Source organism: Pleurodeles waltl, chromosome 4_2 (genome assembly GCF_031143425.1).
Source record: "Pleurodeles waltl isolate 20211129_DDA chromosome 4_2, aPleWal1.hap1.20221129, whole genome shotgun sequence".
Classification (NCBI taxonomy): Eukaryota; Metazoa; Chordata; class Amphibia; order Caudata; family Salamandridae; genus Pleurodeles; species Pleurodeles waltl.
In genome coordinates, this window is record NC_090443.1 from 850897703 (window position 1) to 850914301 (window position 16599).

Sequence of the window (16599 nt, forward strand, 5' to 3'; positions counted from 1 at the left end):
ATTGGTAGTAGGCTTTCGAGCCTATACAGCTTGGAGTAAGACAACATGCATAAAGAGGATGATGTGGTCAAAATAATCATTTGGCTAATAATTCTGCACTCCCTGTATATATATATATATATATATATATATATATATATATATATATATATATATATATATCCAACACAGTGCACAGAGAGAGAAAGACAGTCACACCTGCTCTTAAAGTAAATAAAAGATAAAAGTCTCAAAGTATAGAAATGTCCTTTTATTTTATATTAACGATCCAGCTCCAATGCGTTTTGGCACTAAGCCTTGTTCACATCTGCATGAACAAGGCTTATTGCCGAAACACTTCACAGGGGCTGGATTCGTTAATAGAAAATAAAAGGACATTTCTATACTTTGAGAGTGCGTGTGACTGTCTCTCTGTGGACGGTGTTGGATTTATTGTCGGGATCCACACCCGATGATGCGCCACTCTCGTTAGGAGAACCCAGTTACAGCAGTGAAGCCGGAGAAAATAGATACATACATATCGTTTTTTACCATGATCATCTCCATTTATGGACTGATGCTAGTGGTTACTTTCTCTGAAAGTGACCTGGGGTCTGCTAACCTGACCCAGGGCAAATGCTCTGCCATCTAAAAGATGTATGTTAATTGGTATAATTCTAATTGGCAAAGACATCTTACCTATAAGTCCCTACTATATGGTGGGGCCTGATGGTTTTCAGATCCTGCATGGACTTAATGCAAGTGTGCACTGATATGGTGTCTGATGTTATTTAAAAGCCAGACTGTCCTTGCAGGCTGATTTCAAAATGAAACTGTGTCCAAATTCAACTTTGGAATTAAAAGCACTTCAAAAGAACAAAACCACATTTCTATTACTTATAGATCTCCTCTAAGGTTGGTCATAGGTGCCCCAAAGACAGGGTGGATAGTTAAGCAGGGTCAGTATAAAATATTTTTATATATGTCCTGGTAAGGAAAAAAAGCTCAAAGTTGTTCTTAGGTCAGAGCCCAAAGATATCTTGGGGACTTTCAGAAAGTTGATGTCGGAATGCATTGTGCCCGTTGATTGATATTGGCTTTGTGGTTTGTAACTCACATTTTCTTGTTTTCCGTTTGCTGGCTATATTTGTTAAAGGCTGTCCAGCTTGAATTCGTACTTTCCCTTGCCCAAACCTTATTTACAGTATCCTTCTGAGTGATTCTTTTCAGTAAACAGGCCTGTAAATCTTGTTCTTATCTCATCACATTGCTGTGCTTTCAAAAACCGACGTCAAATGTCAGGCACTGTCTTCCAAGCGCCTGTTTACTTTTCTTTCTTTGACTTGAAAGTCAGAGAATTTATGTGTCAATTTTGCTGGATACTGGGGATCGGAAAGAGTGTTTTTCTAGCTCACAACAAAATCCAAATTAACTATATAAGTATGTCAGAATACATCAAAATTAGGAACACAAATGAAGCACATTGTTTTTTTTTTTCTGAAGTGTGTTGGAAGCAAATACTTTCATATGATCAAAACAAATACTTACACTAGGTGATATAATTTCCACACATTTTTATCTGTGCACTGTATAGTTTTGTTAGTAAAACTGTGTGTCTATTGAAATGTTATGGTGATTTCAATTGAAAATGTGTTGTCTGTAATGACAGTGTGCTACCACACCATGAATACTCCACTCTACGCCACTCAATTCTGCTCTGTACCACTCCACACCACTGCACTCCACTCTGCACGATGCCACTTTACACCACTCCCTGCCACTGCTAATGAAATATTACTTTATTCAGTTGGAAAAACCATAAAATCACATATATTGAAACCAACAATACAAATCAGGACACTTTATTGGCATAGATATTTTAAAAACACATATTAAAATAAGATATTTACAGTTTCAACGAACCCAAGAAACCTGTTGTGGGGTTTTGTGATTAAAATTTACAACTGCCATGATAAAAGCCTAAGAAAGGACACATGCAGGATAAAAATTGTAAACGGGAGAGAGATCCAACACATGCTGTATCATGGCTTTGGCCCTAACGGTCCAGCTCCATTGGACAAATTTGGACACCAAACATACAACAGTGTGGGAAAGTCAACCTTTTGCCATGATCAACCCCATTTTATGACTGATACTGATGATTTCTAACTCTGACTGTGCCCTGGGCCCTGCGAACCAGACCCAGGGTCAGTGCTCTGTTTAAAAGCTATATACAAATTAGGCATAATGATAATCGACATGACAACCTTCCTGCAAGTCTTTAGTATATAGTAGGGCATATTGGATTAGAGGTCCATTTAATTTAATGCACTTATGTGTACAATGCTGTAGGGCCTGCTGTCAATTTAAAAGTTAGTCCTGTCTTGCAGGCTGCTTTTAAATTAAATGTATATGCACATTTGTCTTTGGAATTAAAGATACTTCCAAAGTCTTAAACTACTTTATGTTTACATATAGGTCACCCCTAAGGGCCCCCCTAGGTGATCCAGCAGTAGTAACTATGAGCAGGGATATTATAAAAGATGTTTTATGTGCCCTGATGAGGAAGAAAATGCCAATTTCATTTTCCTCATTGTAGTGCATTAGCTCCATTGGCGAACATAGGAAAACATAATTCAAGTTTAACTATTGCTAGCCATGAGCTAAAAATATCATTCTTGGGCTTGAAATGATAGTACAAATCCAACAACTTGCCACTTTTAGATTTATTATAACAATCACAGAAAAGAAGTTACAAAACTTGCTTTTTGTTGAGCCAAAATCTAGCCTTCCAGCAGCTCTTCTCTGATTGGCCGACCTCTGCCAGGCCAAGCTAAGCCAAGCTGCCTTAATGATATGTTAAGTGGCCTGCAGTGAGACAGTAAGACATATGGTGGATGGAGATCTGCAAGCTGCAGAGCAGAAGGCAAGGAGGGGACTAGGTAGCCAAACCGGTCTTTAAAGAGGGAATTACACTTTGGGCAGGACACAGGCTCACCCCACTTCCTGCTACCACAGCCAGATGAGAGACCCAGTGATTAGATTAGCAGAGAGCCTGGAGGGGGAGTGTTAAGTGAAATTACCCACACCAGTGGGACAGCTTAGCCAGATCTTAACCTCCATGAAAAAGATTTGCCATCTTGGATTTTGGAAGAATGGTGCTTTCTGGGATTGATTTCTGTCACACTTTGCATAAAATGGTCACCCCAGAGGGTGGCTTCCTGCACCTCATTGGTCAGGGGTGCCCCCTGCTTGCAACCCAGGAGCACTGAATAAATGCAGCAGAGTTTCCTAGCAACTCAGATCACTGCCTGAAACTGCAAGGAGAAGAAGCAGTGCCCTGCTGGAACCCTTGTCTGCACCCCAAAGGACTGCACTCTGCATGACTGCATCTGCTGCACACTGAGGAACTACAGCTCTAAGGAATTTGCTGGCTGCAAGAAGTGAAAGAGTGGACTCCCTGACAGCACCAGGTTAACAGAGCTCCATCTGGATCATCTCCATCAAGAAGAACCCAGCTGGACAGCCTCCAGTGGCCTCTGAAGGAATTGGCCAGGTGCATTTTGAGAAACACAGTCGCAACATCCCAAGGACCATCTCAGACCTTCTAGACCCTTGGATTTGTGCTGTGGGCACTTGGAGACCTAAAGGAAACAAATTGGAGAAGAAGGACAGTCCTGCTGGACCCTTGGATTGCACAAGAGAGGACTGCACTCTTAAGAACTGCTCCTATCCTTGAAGTAAAGGATAGGAGAGGCAGTGTATCAAATCGGAATTTGAGAAACAGGTTTCTGTCTCCGGGGGCGACCAGATAATCAAAAAAAGGCTCAAATTCTGCATAGGGTTTGATTTCTAGGAGAGCATCTGTGAGAGAGCCATAGTTCAGCCTTTGAATTTTTTTCTCCCACTTCCATTTCCATAAAGAATCCTTAAGTGACTCCCTAGAAAGTGGTGGAGAACCATCATACCAGTATTCACTAAGGCTCAATTCTGACAAGGTATCTTTCATATTCCATAGCCATTTATTTGGATGTGATTTATCCAGGGCTACTATGCCTTTAAAAGCTTGATAATATTCAAATAGGACTGGGGTGTGCTTGAGTCAATGTCATAAACAAGAGACCATAGCTGGGCATTAGAAGCAACTGGCTTGAGGCCCACATCACGTAAAGAAGGCAACAAAGGGATGCTTTTAAGGAGAGTCACTAATGTTCATAAGAAAATTTCTGCTATACTTAATTCCAGTAATTTTGAGCAGCCCTAGATCTTTGCCCCAAAAAGCGCACTACCCTCTATCTTAGCCCTTTAAACCTATATAACAGGTAAAACACGCTTGATTTTAGATGATTTGTAAGGTCTAAGAATTAATGCAGCCTCGTGGGTCAGGTTAGGAGCACTTTTTTGACCTGAGCACTTCACCACGAAAAAAAGTCTACGTATATGGGAATACCTAGCCGCAATCAATAGTCGGAACAGTCAAAGACAAAGTGTGGCACAAGAACCACAAGCTGTTTGTGAAATTCTCTGTTATCATTGAACAGGGTGGGACTTTATTTGTCTCTCACACAGCTGAAGACCTGGGATTGGTGTCATTTGCACGTCAAGTTCAAGACTATATTCTAGGAGACTTTAATCAGCGGTTGCACATAGATAAAACAATAAAGCCGACAGTGCTACAACACATGCGTGTACCCTTTCTTCTACACCCCGAATAGAGATAGGACTTCAGCGATTGAAGGCCATGGATGTGATTGATAAAGTCTCCAGACCAGCACTGTGAGTTTCACCCATGTTAGTGGTCCCCAAACTCAAACAGGCAGGGTCGGTGCGCCTCTGCATAGACCTGAGATTAGCCAATCAAGCAAGAGCATCACATCACGACCACTATGGATGACATTCTGCAGATCTCAAAGGGGCTCAATGGTTCTCTAAACTAGACTTCAACATGGGGTATCCTCAACTGCTCCAGGATCCTGCCAGCCACTTTATCATAAATTCACCAGCATTTGATCCACCAAGACATCCGAAGATACACGAAAACAAATTTGGTATCTCATTTGTAGCAGAAGTTTTTCAGAATGCAGTGCCAGAAAGCCTGTTAGGACTTGAAAGCGTAGTCAACATAAAAGACAAAATTGTAATCAACTCGAGAACTATCAACGACTATCATCAGCATATGAAGGCCACTCTGCATTTCCTCTTGGATTATGGTCCCACCCTCCTTATAGTAAAATGCAAGTTCTTCAAGAACTGAGTGGAATACTTCAGATACTTTTTGTCTAAAGATGGTGCAAAGCTAGACCTGAAGAAGTCACAAGAGATCAAGAAAGCCCTAGCGCTATGATCAGCTGCTGAGGTCTGTCACTTTCTCAGCATGGCCAATTATTAAGGCCGGTTTATTCCCAACCTTGCTATCTTCACAGAACTGCAAAGGCCAATTCCAGCATTGTAAGAGAAGAGAAAATCAAAGATGCTTTGCTTGATAACACAAACATGGTGTAATTTAACCCCACCAAAATAGACAGTGCGGTTGGTCATTGCTAGCCCAATTGAACTTGGTGCAGTACTCATACAGGGAAAAAAGAAGGACAGGTGCATGCCAGTAGCATTTACCAATGGACTGCTAATGGAAGTAGACATTCAGTATGCTCAAATTGACAGAGGAGCTGGCTATAAACTTGGGCTGATCACATTTACACCTATGTCTTTGTTGGCAAATCGTTTCAGGGAAGTATTGCAGACCTCACCATTCAGAACTGAGATATGGGCAATGCAACTGCGGCAATATGACCTGGAGGTAAAAAACTACCTGGGTGTGGAAAACCCCACTGACTTGCTATGGAGGTACCAGGAGGATTCAAAGGTGATGCAGAAAAATATGTCACAATGATGACTGCTGCAGCCTGCCAAAACCTTTCAGGATAGTGGAGACTGTTCAAGAGATGCACCAAGACAAATGCTTACAAAAAGCAAGCAGACTCATCACGAAAATAATTGGAAGGCGTTTCTAAAACAGGCTAAAGACACTAGACCTCCCAGTATGAGAAATACTGCATCAGCTATTATGAGCATGAGATATAATTAGCGAGACATGTAATGGGCTGGTCCTCCAAGGTCACTGGATAGTATTGCAGGAACACCGCAAACCATTGTAGTGACCTGGGATCATGAGGGACACCAGAAGATCGCCAAGATAAAGGCACAACTTCAGGAGACACTATGGTTCCCAGGGATCGAACAGACAGTGCAGACTACTGTCAAAGAGTGTTAAACTTGCCAGCTAACTAGCGAGGTGGAACATCCTGCTCCTACAGCTATCGAAGAACGTTGGTTGCTTCCTTGGGCCAACATCTTCGCAGCCTTTGGAAGTGTCCCCAATGACAGACATACCCTGCTCCTTCTCTACACTCACTCCAAGATCCCTGTGGTCGAGCTGGATTGAATTCCCTGCCTTTGAACATATGACTTATTGCTGGTCCCCTACTGCGTTTCATGCTAGGCACATTGACTACTCACTACAGCTAGACAGTTAATTGTATGCCTCTTGGTTATCACCCCCATGCAAATTTAGACATTTAAAGACGTAAAATGGCATTGCTGATGATAACTGACAAATCAAACACTGAATAGTTGTGCTTTGGGCTGATTCAAAATTTAAATTAACCTCAAACAAAGCATTGACTGATGAGGGTTGACCCAGTGCCCTATTCTATTTATGCTATGGGGCATGCTGATCCAAATGTGAGTAACACTTATAAAAAGCAGTGGATGAATATGGCTGACCAAAGTCCCCAGTTTATGTTTCTTTTTTCTTCATTACATGAGCTTTGACAAATACCTAAAACTGTCTTTTCGCCAAACATAAAGAGACATTTGATCAGTGCAAATTACTTCTAGTTTTTCAATGTTAGTAGGATTCTAGTGATAGTTTAATTGTAATGCAATTAAAAAATGTTACATTCATATAGGGGGGTCGGTAAAAATCTAATGTATGTGCTTTGACCAAGAGCCAATACAGTTGTATAAACATGGCAACTGGAAAGCGATCACAATTCTTTCCCAGGCAATTGTAAAAGTAGCACACTTGGCCCCAAAGGAGACAGCTTTAATATACTAGAGTTGTTAAATGTGTAGACTTGTGCAAAAATAATGTCCTTGTGTACACAGAATTGGCGCTGACCTGGCGTTCTGTTAACAATGTTTTGTGAAACCAGTTGCTATTAAAAAAATGCACAAAAGGTCTGAAATTGTAGTTACTTTCAATTTAACCTGGAGACATTTTTCACTTTGTCCTGATACAAGGGCCTGAGAGATTTGACGTGTAGGCAGTCATGTCTTGAAATAGGTGATCTCTGGGGCCCTCCAAGGTGCCAAGATGCAAAGGTACGTAGGATGAGAGAATAGCCAGAGCATGTTAGTCTTGCAGTACTTCTCAGGGACAGGCTGTATATGACTGAGACCACCTAGGAACCAACTCAAAGGACTCCTGGGTGAATTTTGCAGATACTTACAGAAAGACCCAGAGGGATAACATCTATGGAACACCTAATGGTTCCTTGCTGGAAGTTCTGAGAGTTGGAAGCAGTGTGCCCCAGAAGAAGAGGTGTGCAGGGGCCATTGCTAACCAAATACCCCCAAAAAGAAAGTCTTCATCCCAGTTAAGATGCACCTACCATGTTCTTTGTTAGTATCCATAGATAAAAAGATGAGTAACAAGAAGGAGTAAAATGAGGCTGGAGTGCTTTAATTACTTCACAGGGCCAAATGTTCCTCTTTCCAGACACAGGTTAACTATTGATGTTCATGTTTTGTGGATTTTGAAGATCCATCAAAGCCGTCATGATACATTGGATGACAAAGGGTCATACCCAATGAAGTGTCAGTGTGTGATAGGATGGATGGTTCATTCAACTCAGCATTCACAGTGGGGAAAACAGAGACAGTTGTGTTCTGCTTTTAGGGAAACAAAGATAAGGGACTCAGGGGGCAGAACATATTTGATCAACGAGCTTTCAATAGGCACAACGGCATATCAACTGGACAGTAGCACCCAAAGAAAGATAGCTTGTGCAACTGAGCTGGCGTAATGTCAGCACCAACTGGCAAAGTGCATAAAGAGGTCTGGCACATGCTTGTGACTTATGGTATACTGCATACCATTCTGGTACAATTTATACATGGTTGAAGGAAAGTCTTCAAGAACGAAATACTGAAACAAATAGCTATCCATAGGGATATATGTAATCTGGAAATATTTCTATTGGATGGGCAAGACGGTCTACAATGTAGCACGTGAACTAAAGGTAGCTACAGACAAAGCCCCTCTAAGAAGCCAGGGTGATCAAGGAAAAACAACAAATACAGGAACTGCATGTTAAAGACAAGAAACGCCAGAACAGGGCATGCAACAATAGCATATACGTCCAAAAAATGGAAAAATAATTGCCAGGAGAGTATTCAATTTAATGGAAGGGTCAGTGGCCACATATAGGGGGTCATTCCTACATTGGCGGGCGGCGGTCGCCGCCCGCCAAGCGGGAACCGCCGAATGACCGCACTGCGGTCAAAAGACCGCGGTGGCCATTCTGGCTTTCCCGCTGGGCCGGCGGGGGACCGCCAGAAGGCCGCCCGCCGGCCCATCAGGAAACCCCCTTCTGCGAGGATGCCGGCTCCGAATGGAGCCGGCGGAGTGGAAGGGGTGCGACGGGTGCAGTGGCACCCATCGCGATTTTCAGTGTCTGCTTTGCAGACACTGAAAATCTTAGTGGGGCCCTGTTAGGGGGCCCCTGCAGTGCCCATGCCAGTGGCATGGGCACTGCAGGGGCCCCCAGGGGCCCCACGACACCCGTTACCGCCATCCTGTTCCTGGCAGTGAAAACCGCCAGGAACAGGATGGCGGTAAGGGGGTCGGAATCCCCATGGCGGCGCTGCAAGCAGCGCCGCCATGGAGGATTCCCTGGGCCAGGGGTAAACCGGCGGGAAACCGCTGGTTGCCCTTTTCTGAAAGCCGCGGTCAGAATGGCCATGGAAGCACCGCCAGCCTGTTGGTGGTGCTTCCGTCATTTTAGCCCTGGCGGTCGCGACCGGCAGGGTTAGAATGACCCCCATAGTGTGATTAAAAATGCCATTGACGTGCGCAAACTCAGTAAAATATACTGGCTCTACCTATTTCATTTCAGCAGGGCTCAGAGTAATGATCATAGGACGAAAGACATGGTTAACACAAATAAAAACATTTGATTTGTTAGAGTGTGGTTAGTGGGAGAAGGTAGAATGATTTTCCTCTTAATATGGAACTAGTGGAAAGTATACTGAAGAAGATAGATTTGCAAAAGAACATAGACTAGACATCCTTTGAAGGTAATTAATGACCTGGGGTGTATGGTGGTTAGTGGAAAACAACAATTGGTGTGATCATTGGTTTTAGTCATCTGCTACTCTTCAACTAATAATCAACTCACACTTAGGAATCCATTGTTTCATCCATGCGCACATAGTTGCATCCATCAATCCACTCATGTATGCATGTATGTCTGCAGATGTTTCATCTCTGACTCTGCGTGTGTGACTGTATGTGTTATTTTGTCCTTTTTATGTGTCTGTGTGTTATGTTTACCTGGAAGAATTATGTGTTTTGGTAGATGAAATACCTGCAGTTGTGCCAGCACACACGTGAGTGGACTAATGGGTGCAGCAGTGTATGCATGAATGGAACAATGAATTCCTGTGTGTGAGTGGGTAAATGGTTGAATAGAAGAAAAAAACTAAAACCAATATAACCACTTTTATGCAAGTGGTACCAATGCAGGAAATCAAAATAGAGAACCTGCTACTTTTTGGGTGTATTCCTCTTTGCAGCCATGCTCTAATTCATATCTATGGTGTTCAAAATCAAACACACAGTTGTAGATGTGCCCCATGTATGGCCATGAGACTAAATATATTGCCTTAGCTGATTTACTCTGCTTCGTAAGGCTAACTTCAAAATGATGACCATGTTCGCGTTGCTTCAAAGCTAGTATGGGCTTTTGTGAACATTGAGCGAAAATGCACATATTCAGTGCATTTATGTGATGTTGTCAACAGCTTTGGTTTCATGAGGTGACTACACTGGAGAGTATAACACTCCATTGCCCAAATTGGTTTGTGTTGTCCCTAACCTCATACGTCAGCTCACACATTTCTCTGTGCTGTCAATAAAAACTACAATACTCAGCAGTCGTAGCCACAGAGTTTTGGCATTATCATTTCTCAATCTAAAAACTTCAGCGAGAACGACGCAGCTCCCCTGCCAAGGCTGTGGGATGATTCTGCTCTTTTCGGCAGCAGCTGGCAGAAGAAGCACAACACGCAGTACGTGGAGAGGAAAACATAAACCAGGTTACGAATAGGAATTAAGTGCATGGCACCGAGGCTACACCTGTAGATTAGATTGAAGAAAAATATGAATGATGTTGTAAATTGAGTTTTTTATTTCACTTGTCAGACATCACATAAACTGCACACCAGACAAACTTGAGTATTTTGTTTTATGAGCAGTAATAAAGTATTCAAGTCACAGGGGACTTGCAGTGGACAGCATTATAATGAGTACTTTACTTCTATAATTCTGAAGTGGTTTCAACCTGGAAATATGACAAATAAGGAGAGGGACATTCAATGGTCCACTTTTTCTTCCAACATCATGTCCACAACAAGTACACACCAGGGAAAGCAAATGCTGTGTTACCAAGCTTAGAATGGTGGTGGCGAGCCAAGCTTACACTCTGCCTGCAGAATAGATTGAGGTCCGTTGTTTGAACAAACACGGATTGAAAATATAAAGCAAATAAAGTGATGAAATGCATTTTAAACTACAGGTTAGTCTTTAAAAATAAATGAATCAGCATTAAAATTATTTTAAATGACCGAGCCAGCGTAAGAGTGCAAGCACAAGTTCAAACAAGTGCTAAGTGGTAAAGCACCACGTTTGTGAGAAAATTACATTTTGAACCAGATAGGAAGAGGGGGGAAACCTAGTCAACACAGTAATGTTGTCAGAAATGTTATGAAGGTGTCTTTACACTTCGGGGTCATTTAGCATCACCAGTGCAGGAGCTCTACCATAAACTAGTAGAGCTCCCTTAAGTTGTGGCTCCTCTGCCTCATATAGAGAGGGTGGAGCCAACAGATTTCTTACAGAGGAGCCACAACTGATCCCACTGTCATAAAGCCTTGACCTGGTGACATGTAAATCCACAAAAAACTTCGGGCACCCAATATTCCAAGGAAATCAGGTAATCCAATCATTCAGAAAACAATTTTCCAGTAGGAAACATTTAAGCATGCTACAGTAGGCCTTATCTTAATCACAATGAATGCAAGTAACAGGAATACATCATTAGATTGTGTTTCTTTTATAAAACAGAGACTACTGATGAATTTTTGTTGATTGCTTTCAGTGGAGATTAAGATAAGGCATTCTATGCTATGCTTAAATTATTTCTAGGGAATTACAGTTTTTTTGAATAGCTGGTGATATGTAAGCCTCAGGACTACTGCATTACCAACAGGTAGCAACCATGTCCATCTAGCCTCATCCATACAAATTGTAACTCTCTTATATGTTGCCAGTCCATAGTGCTGAATGTACTGCACTCAAGAACAGCTTCCCAGGCTCAGGATGTGTAGAAGAATGGACATCTATTGTCAAGGTAGTATTTTCAAGAGAACGAAATCGTGAAGAAAGATTCACGTTAACAAGATGACTAAACATTTTCTTCACAGTCACAAACACAGGGCCTAACTTGCCTCACTTAGACTAATGCAAATGAATTAAAACAGCACATTAAATCATGCACATAAAACACATTCAACACTCAAGTTATAAGTTCAACATTAATAAACTTCCATTTGTGTTCATGTTCCAGTAATGATTAAATGAAACAACTCTTGTTAATACATTTCTGTTAATATGGCACAGAACTACATTTCTGTGCCTTTGCATATGAGTTAAAAACAATTTCCATATAAAATTCAATATCATTATAATTCTGACTATTAATTTTCATTAACAAAATGCAACATGATGATTAATTAATTCTTTAAACATTAAATTTAAACGTTATACCACATGGGTTTCATCAGTCGACCTACAGTAAATGCATTATAATATGGCTTCTCAGTGCATCACTTTATAACTAAACTGTTAGTACTTTGATTAATCCAACGCATAAACAGTCACATATAGATGATCACTGTGACATGAGGGACAATACTAACATTTCTGCTATATCATCACAAAGTCTAGCCCTCAACAGAACCGGCAATCTCCTCCCAGATCCTAGACAGTATCCAGATCCTAGACGGTATTGTACAGAGGCTATGGGAGAGCTTACTATTATTATTCTGTGCACAATGATGAGTTATGGGTCACAAACCCAGTCTCTCACAGGGCAGGAATGCAAAACGCAAATTTCTCTTTTCTATATGTATCCATAGCTGCAACTTCTTCTACTTGGATGTGAGGTTGTGTACTTTGCAACTCTGTCACTGCTCTAGACTGTCCCTTCAGCCTCACTCAGTTCACGACTCTAATCTTTGGGAGGAAGTGGCCACCACTAACAAGATGTTGCTGCACTCTGAGATCATGCTGCAGCCCGTGCACAAAACAAGGAAGCATATGTGAGAAGTCAGCATCAGGCCAACGGGGGTCCATTAACAGATGATAAGTGCTGGACATTTTTCCTTTTGCAGGGTCATCTCCAATCTTTTTGTTTCCCGCATTCTATTTTTTCTGACCTGTTTTTGTTGGCATTTGAACTCTGAGCACTTTACCACCGCTAACCAGTGCTAAAGTGCATATGCTCTCTGTGCAAATTGTATTGTTGATTGGTTTATCCATGACTGGCATATTTGATTTACTAGTAAGTCCCCAGTAAAGTGCACTAGAGGTGCCCAGGGCCTGTAAATCAGATGCTACTAGTGGGCCTGCAGCACTGGTTGTGCCACCCACATTAGTAGCCCTGTAATCATGTCTCAGACCTGCCAATGCAGTGTCTGTGTGTGCAGTTTTAAACTGCCAATTCGACTTGGAAAGTGTACCCACAGGCCAGGCCTTACATGTAAGACACCCCTAAGGTGGGCCCGAGGTAGCACCATGGGCAGGGTGCAGTGTGTGTTTAAGGTAGGACATATACTAATGTGTTTTATATGTCCTGACAGTGAAATACTTCCAAATTCATTTTTCACTGTTGCAAGGCCTATCTCTCTCATAGGTTAACATGGGGGCTACCTTTAAATGTGATTAAAGTGTAGATTCCCTTTGGGAGCAGATGGACTTGTGGAGTTTGGGGGCTCTGAACTCACAATTTAAAAATACATCTTTTAGTAAAGTTGGTTTTGAGATTGTGTGTTAGAAAATGGCACTTTTAGAAAGTAGGCATTTTCTTGCTTAAACCATTCCGTTACTCTGCCTGTTTGTGTATTCCATGTCTGGGTTAATTTGACAGATGGGCAGTTGCACCTCTCCCTAGACAGTGACACAAAGGGAGCTGGGGTGTAGAATGCATATCCTGATGAGCCATCTGTGCTAGAAGGGAGGGGAGGTGTGGTCACTTACACCTGAAATGGCTGTGCCTGCCCTCACACAATGCAGTCTCCAACCCCCTGGTGTGTCTGGGGCCTGGCCTGGGCAAGGCAGGATCTCACAAACAAGAGAGACTTTCCTGTGAAGTAGGCCTACTTCAAAGGCCAAAATGGGTATAAGAAGAGCACCCAAACCCCTGAAAGATCAGATCACTTCTGGGAATCAAGAGGAACCTCTTCCTGGAGAAGAGCTGAAGTGCTGCCCTGCCTGTGACTGTGGTTTGTGGAGCTACCCTGCAGTTGCTGCTTCTGCCTGTGCAAGGGGACAAAGACTGGACTTTGTTGTGTATTCCTGCATGTGAAGAAATCTCCAAGCTTGCCTCCTGTTGTTTAAGTCTCAGGGACAACAACGACTTCCCCTGCCAGCACCTGGACACTCTTCTGAGACTCCTGCCCTGCCAAGTGGTGCCCTATCCAGTTCCTGGGGCCTTGAAAGGTGAAGCTGGCAGACCAAGACTGAAAATCCACGCACAGACCACTGTGCGGGGAAAATTTAGATACACCTCCTGAGTTGCGACTGAGAAACGAAGCGCCGCTGTCTTCGCGGCTGAAATCTATGCTCCACCTGCATCGCGGCTGTAAGATCGACACACGCAGCTGGAGAAACGACACACAACACACGCTGACGGAGGCTGATAACATCGCAACCCACATAGTACAGTTTTTCTGATACCGTACGGCCGGATTTTCTATGCAAACCTTGCTGGGCACGGAAAACCACACAAAGCCTGCCCAGACCAGAGGTGCTTGTCCGGATCGACGCATCGCTCTCCTGCAGAGAGGAAAAATGAGGCACATCGACCCGACCGGAGGAGGAACAACTCACTGTCTCACATGCGAGTGAGAAATTGACGCATCGCTGCCCTTTTCCAACGCACACTCCTCCGTATGGTGTTATTTTGACGCAACCCAGGTACTTTTTCACACTCACAGAATTAGCTCTGTTTTCTAAGGATTTTAGACTCTTTTTACTTTTAAATTCATAACTTGACTTGTGTATGGTGGATTTTTGTCGTTTTGGTCTTGTTTTGTTTAGATAAATATTAAATATTACCTATTGTTCTAAACATGTGTTGTGTCATTATTTAGTGTTTTCACTGAGTTACTGTGTGTGTTGGTACTAATACTTTACACATAGACTCTGACGTTAAGCCTGCCTGCTTGTGCCAAGCTACCAAGGGGGTGAGCTGGGGTTAACTGAGTGTGAATCTCCTTTACCCTGACTAGAGTGAGGGTTCTTGCTTGGACAGAGGGTAACCTGACTGCCAACCAAAGACCCTATTTCTAGCATTGGTGATCAGTGGTTGGGATTGGACTTGTATTTGTACTTGACATACAGTGATTAATTTCTCTTTTTGGACTTTTTCCTGCTTCTATATTTTTGGTGAACTTTTTGTTGATTTTTGAACTTTGCATTTGAAGTGAAACCTTACCAACATGCCTTATTCTGGGGATGCACCAGCTGTGTCTGCAAAGGCTGTTTTTGAGTTGGAGATGCTGGAGAGTTACACAGTTGCTCAACTGAAACGGTTTTGTAAGGATCTTGCCTGCCCCATCAGGAGCTCCAATGGGAAGGAGGAGCTGCAAAAGGTATTGCAGGCCTGGGTGGCAGCCAAGGAGGCTGGAGGGCACACAGAGGAGGAGGATGAGGGTGAGGTGGTGCAGAGGGTTTAAAAGGGTGTAGTGGATGTACCTGTTATGCCTGGGGGAAGGGTCTCCAGGATAGTCAGCAGTGTGTCATCCAGAGGTCTGACTCCTGAAGAGTTGCAAGACAGATAGGAGGAGAGGGCTCACCAGTTGGAGTTAGAGAAGCTGGGGATGGCCTTAAAAGAGAAAAGTATAATCTTGGCTTATGAGCTAAGATTGAAGAAGCTGGAAGTCATGAGGGCTGAGTCCATCTTAAATGGCGGCAGCAATAATTCTATATTCAGTACAGCAGAAGTACACATGCCCCGGCATGTGGTGCCCTATTTGAAGGAGGGGGTTAACACACACCAGGAGTTTCAGTGGTATGAGATAGCTCCAGTGATGTACAGGGTCCCTGAGGTGGATTGGGGAACTGGCATGGGGAGTCATATTCCGACTGGTGGGATGGACACTACTGGCTCTAGGTGAGAGTGACAGGGAGAGGTCCTCCCCCCAGGTAGAGGTCCTGGTTATGGAGTGTGGAGACATCCCAGAAGAGTGTTGGTTGAGTGTCAGGGAAAGTCAGGTACTCTCTCACCAGTCTCAGCAGGGTGATGTGGAGTACTTTTTCAAGGCTGAGTCACTGGATGGTTGGGTGAAGGGTAGTTTGGTTAATTCATGTGAGGGGCTGAGTGATGTAATTGCTGGAAAGCATATGTCTAGTCCTTATTTTCCAGAGCTACACCAACACCTTGTGGAGTGTGAGTGTGAGGAAACTTACACTGGAGGCAGACCTCTGGGAGAATACCAGAGAGTCTGAATAGGCATTTGGGGGTGCTCCTGACGGGAGTGGTCTAGGTATTTCCCACCCAGGTGAGGTGGGAAAGGATTGCAGTGTCCCAGGTAGGTCCTAGTATAGTGGGATGGGTGAAGGATCCCATGTACAGTCTCAGGGGAGAGGGAATGGGGTTGGGCTGAGGCCCAGCGTGCCCGAGATCCAGTCCCAGGTCCTGGAGGGTTCCATGAGGGAACACCGGGAGGGGAGCCTAGCCTGTATCATAGGACCATGTGCTGAGGGAGACCCCACAGTGTCAGAAGAACCTGGAGGGCGGCTGTAGCCAACGTCCCACCAGTTCTGTCATCTTACGGTTCCACTCCTAGTGAGGGTGTGCATAAGTCCAGACAGAGGGTTGAGGGCCCCAGTGGAGAACCTAGAGGGTCAGGGGTTAGCTCTGAGGTCAGAGCCCCCCAGGAATGACCTTGGTGAGACCATGTCGGGGCTGGGGAGAATACAGACTCTGCCAGATGGGCAGGGGTCAGGAGACCTGCACCAGCCAGACTCTTGTGTGGCCCTTGGGGATGGTGTGT

At 43.5% G+C, this 16599-nt stretch overlaps 1 protein-coding gene across 10 annotated transcripts in view; it reads left to right on the forward strand.

The window, feature by feature from the left end:
• Nucleotides 1-16599, forward strand: part of DAB1 (DAB adaptor protein 1) — a 3348596-nt gene that overhangs the window by 3125094 nt on the left and 206903 nt on the right. The window lies entirely within an intron of this gene.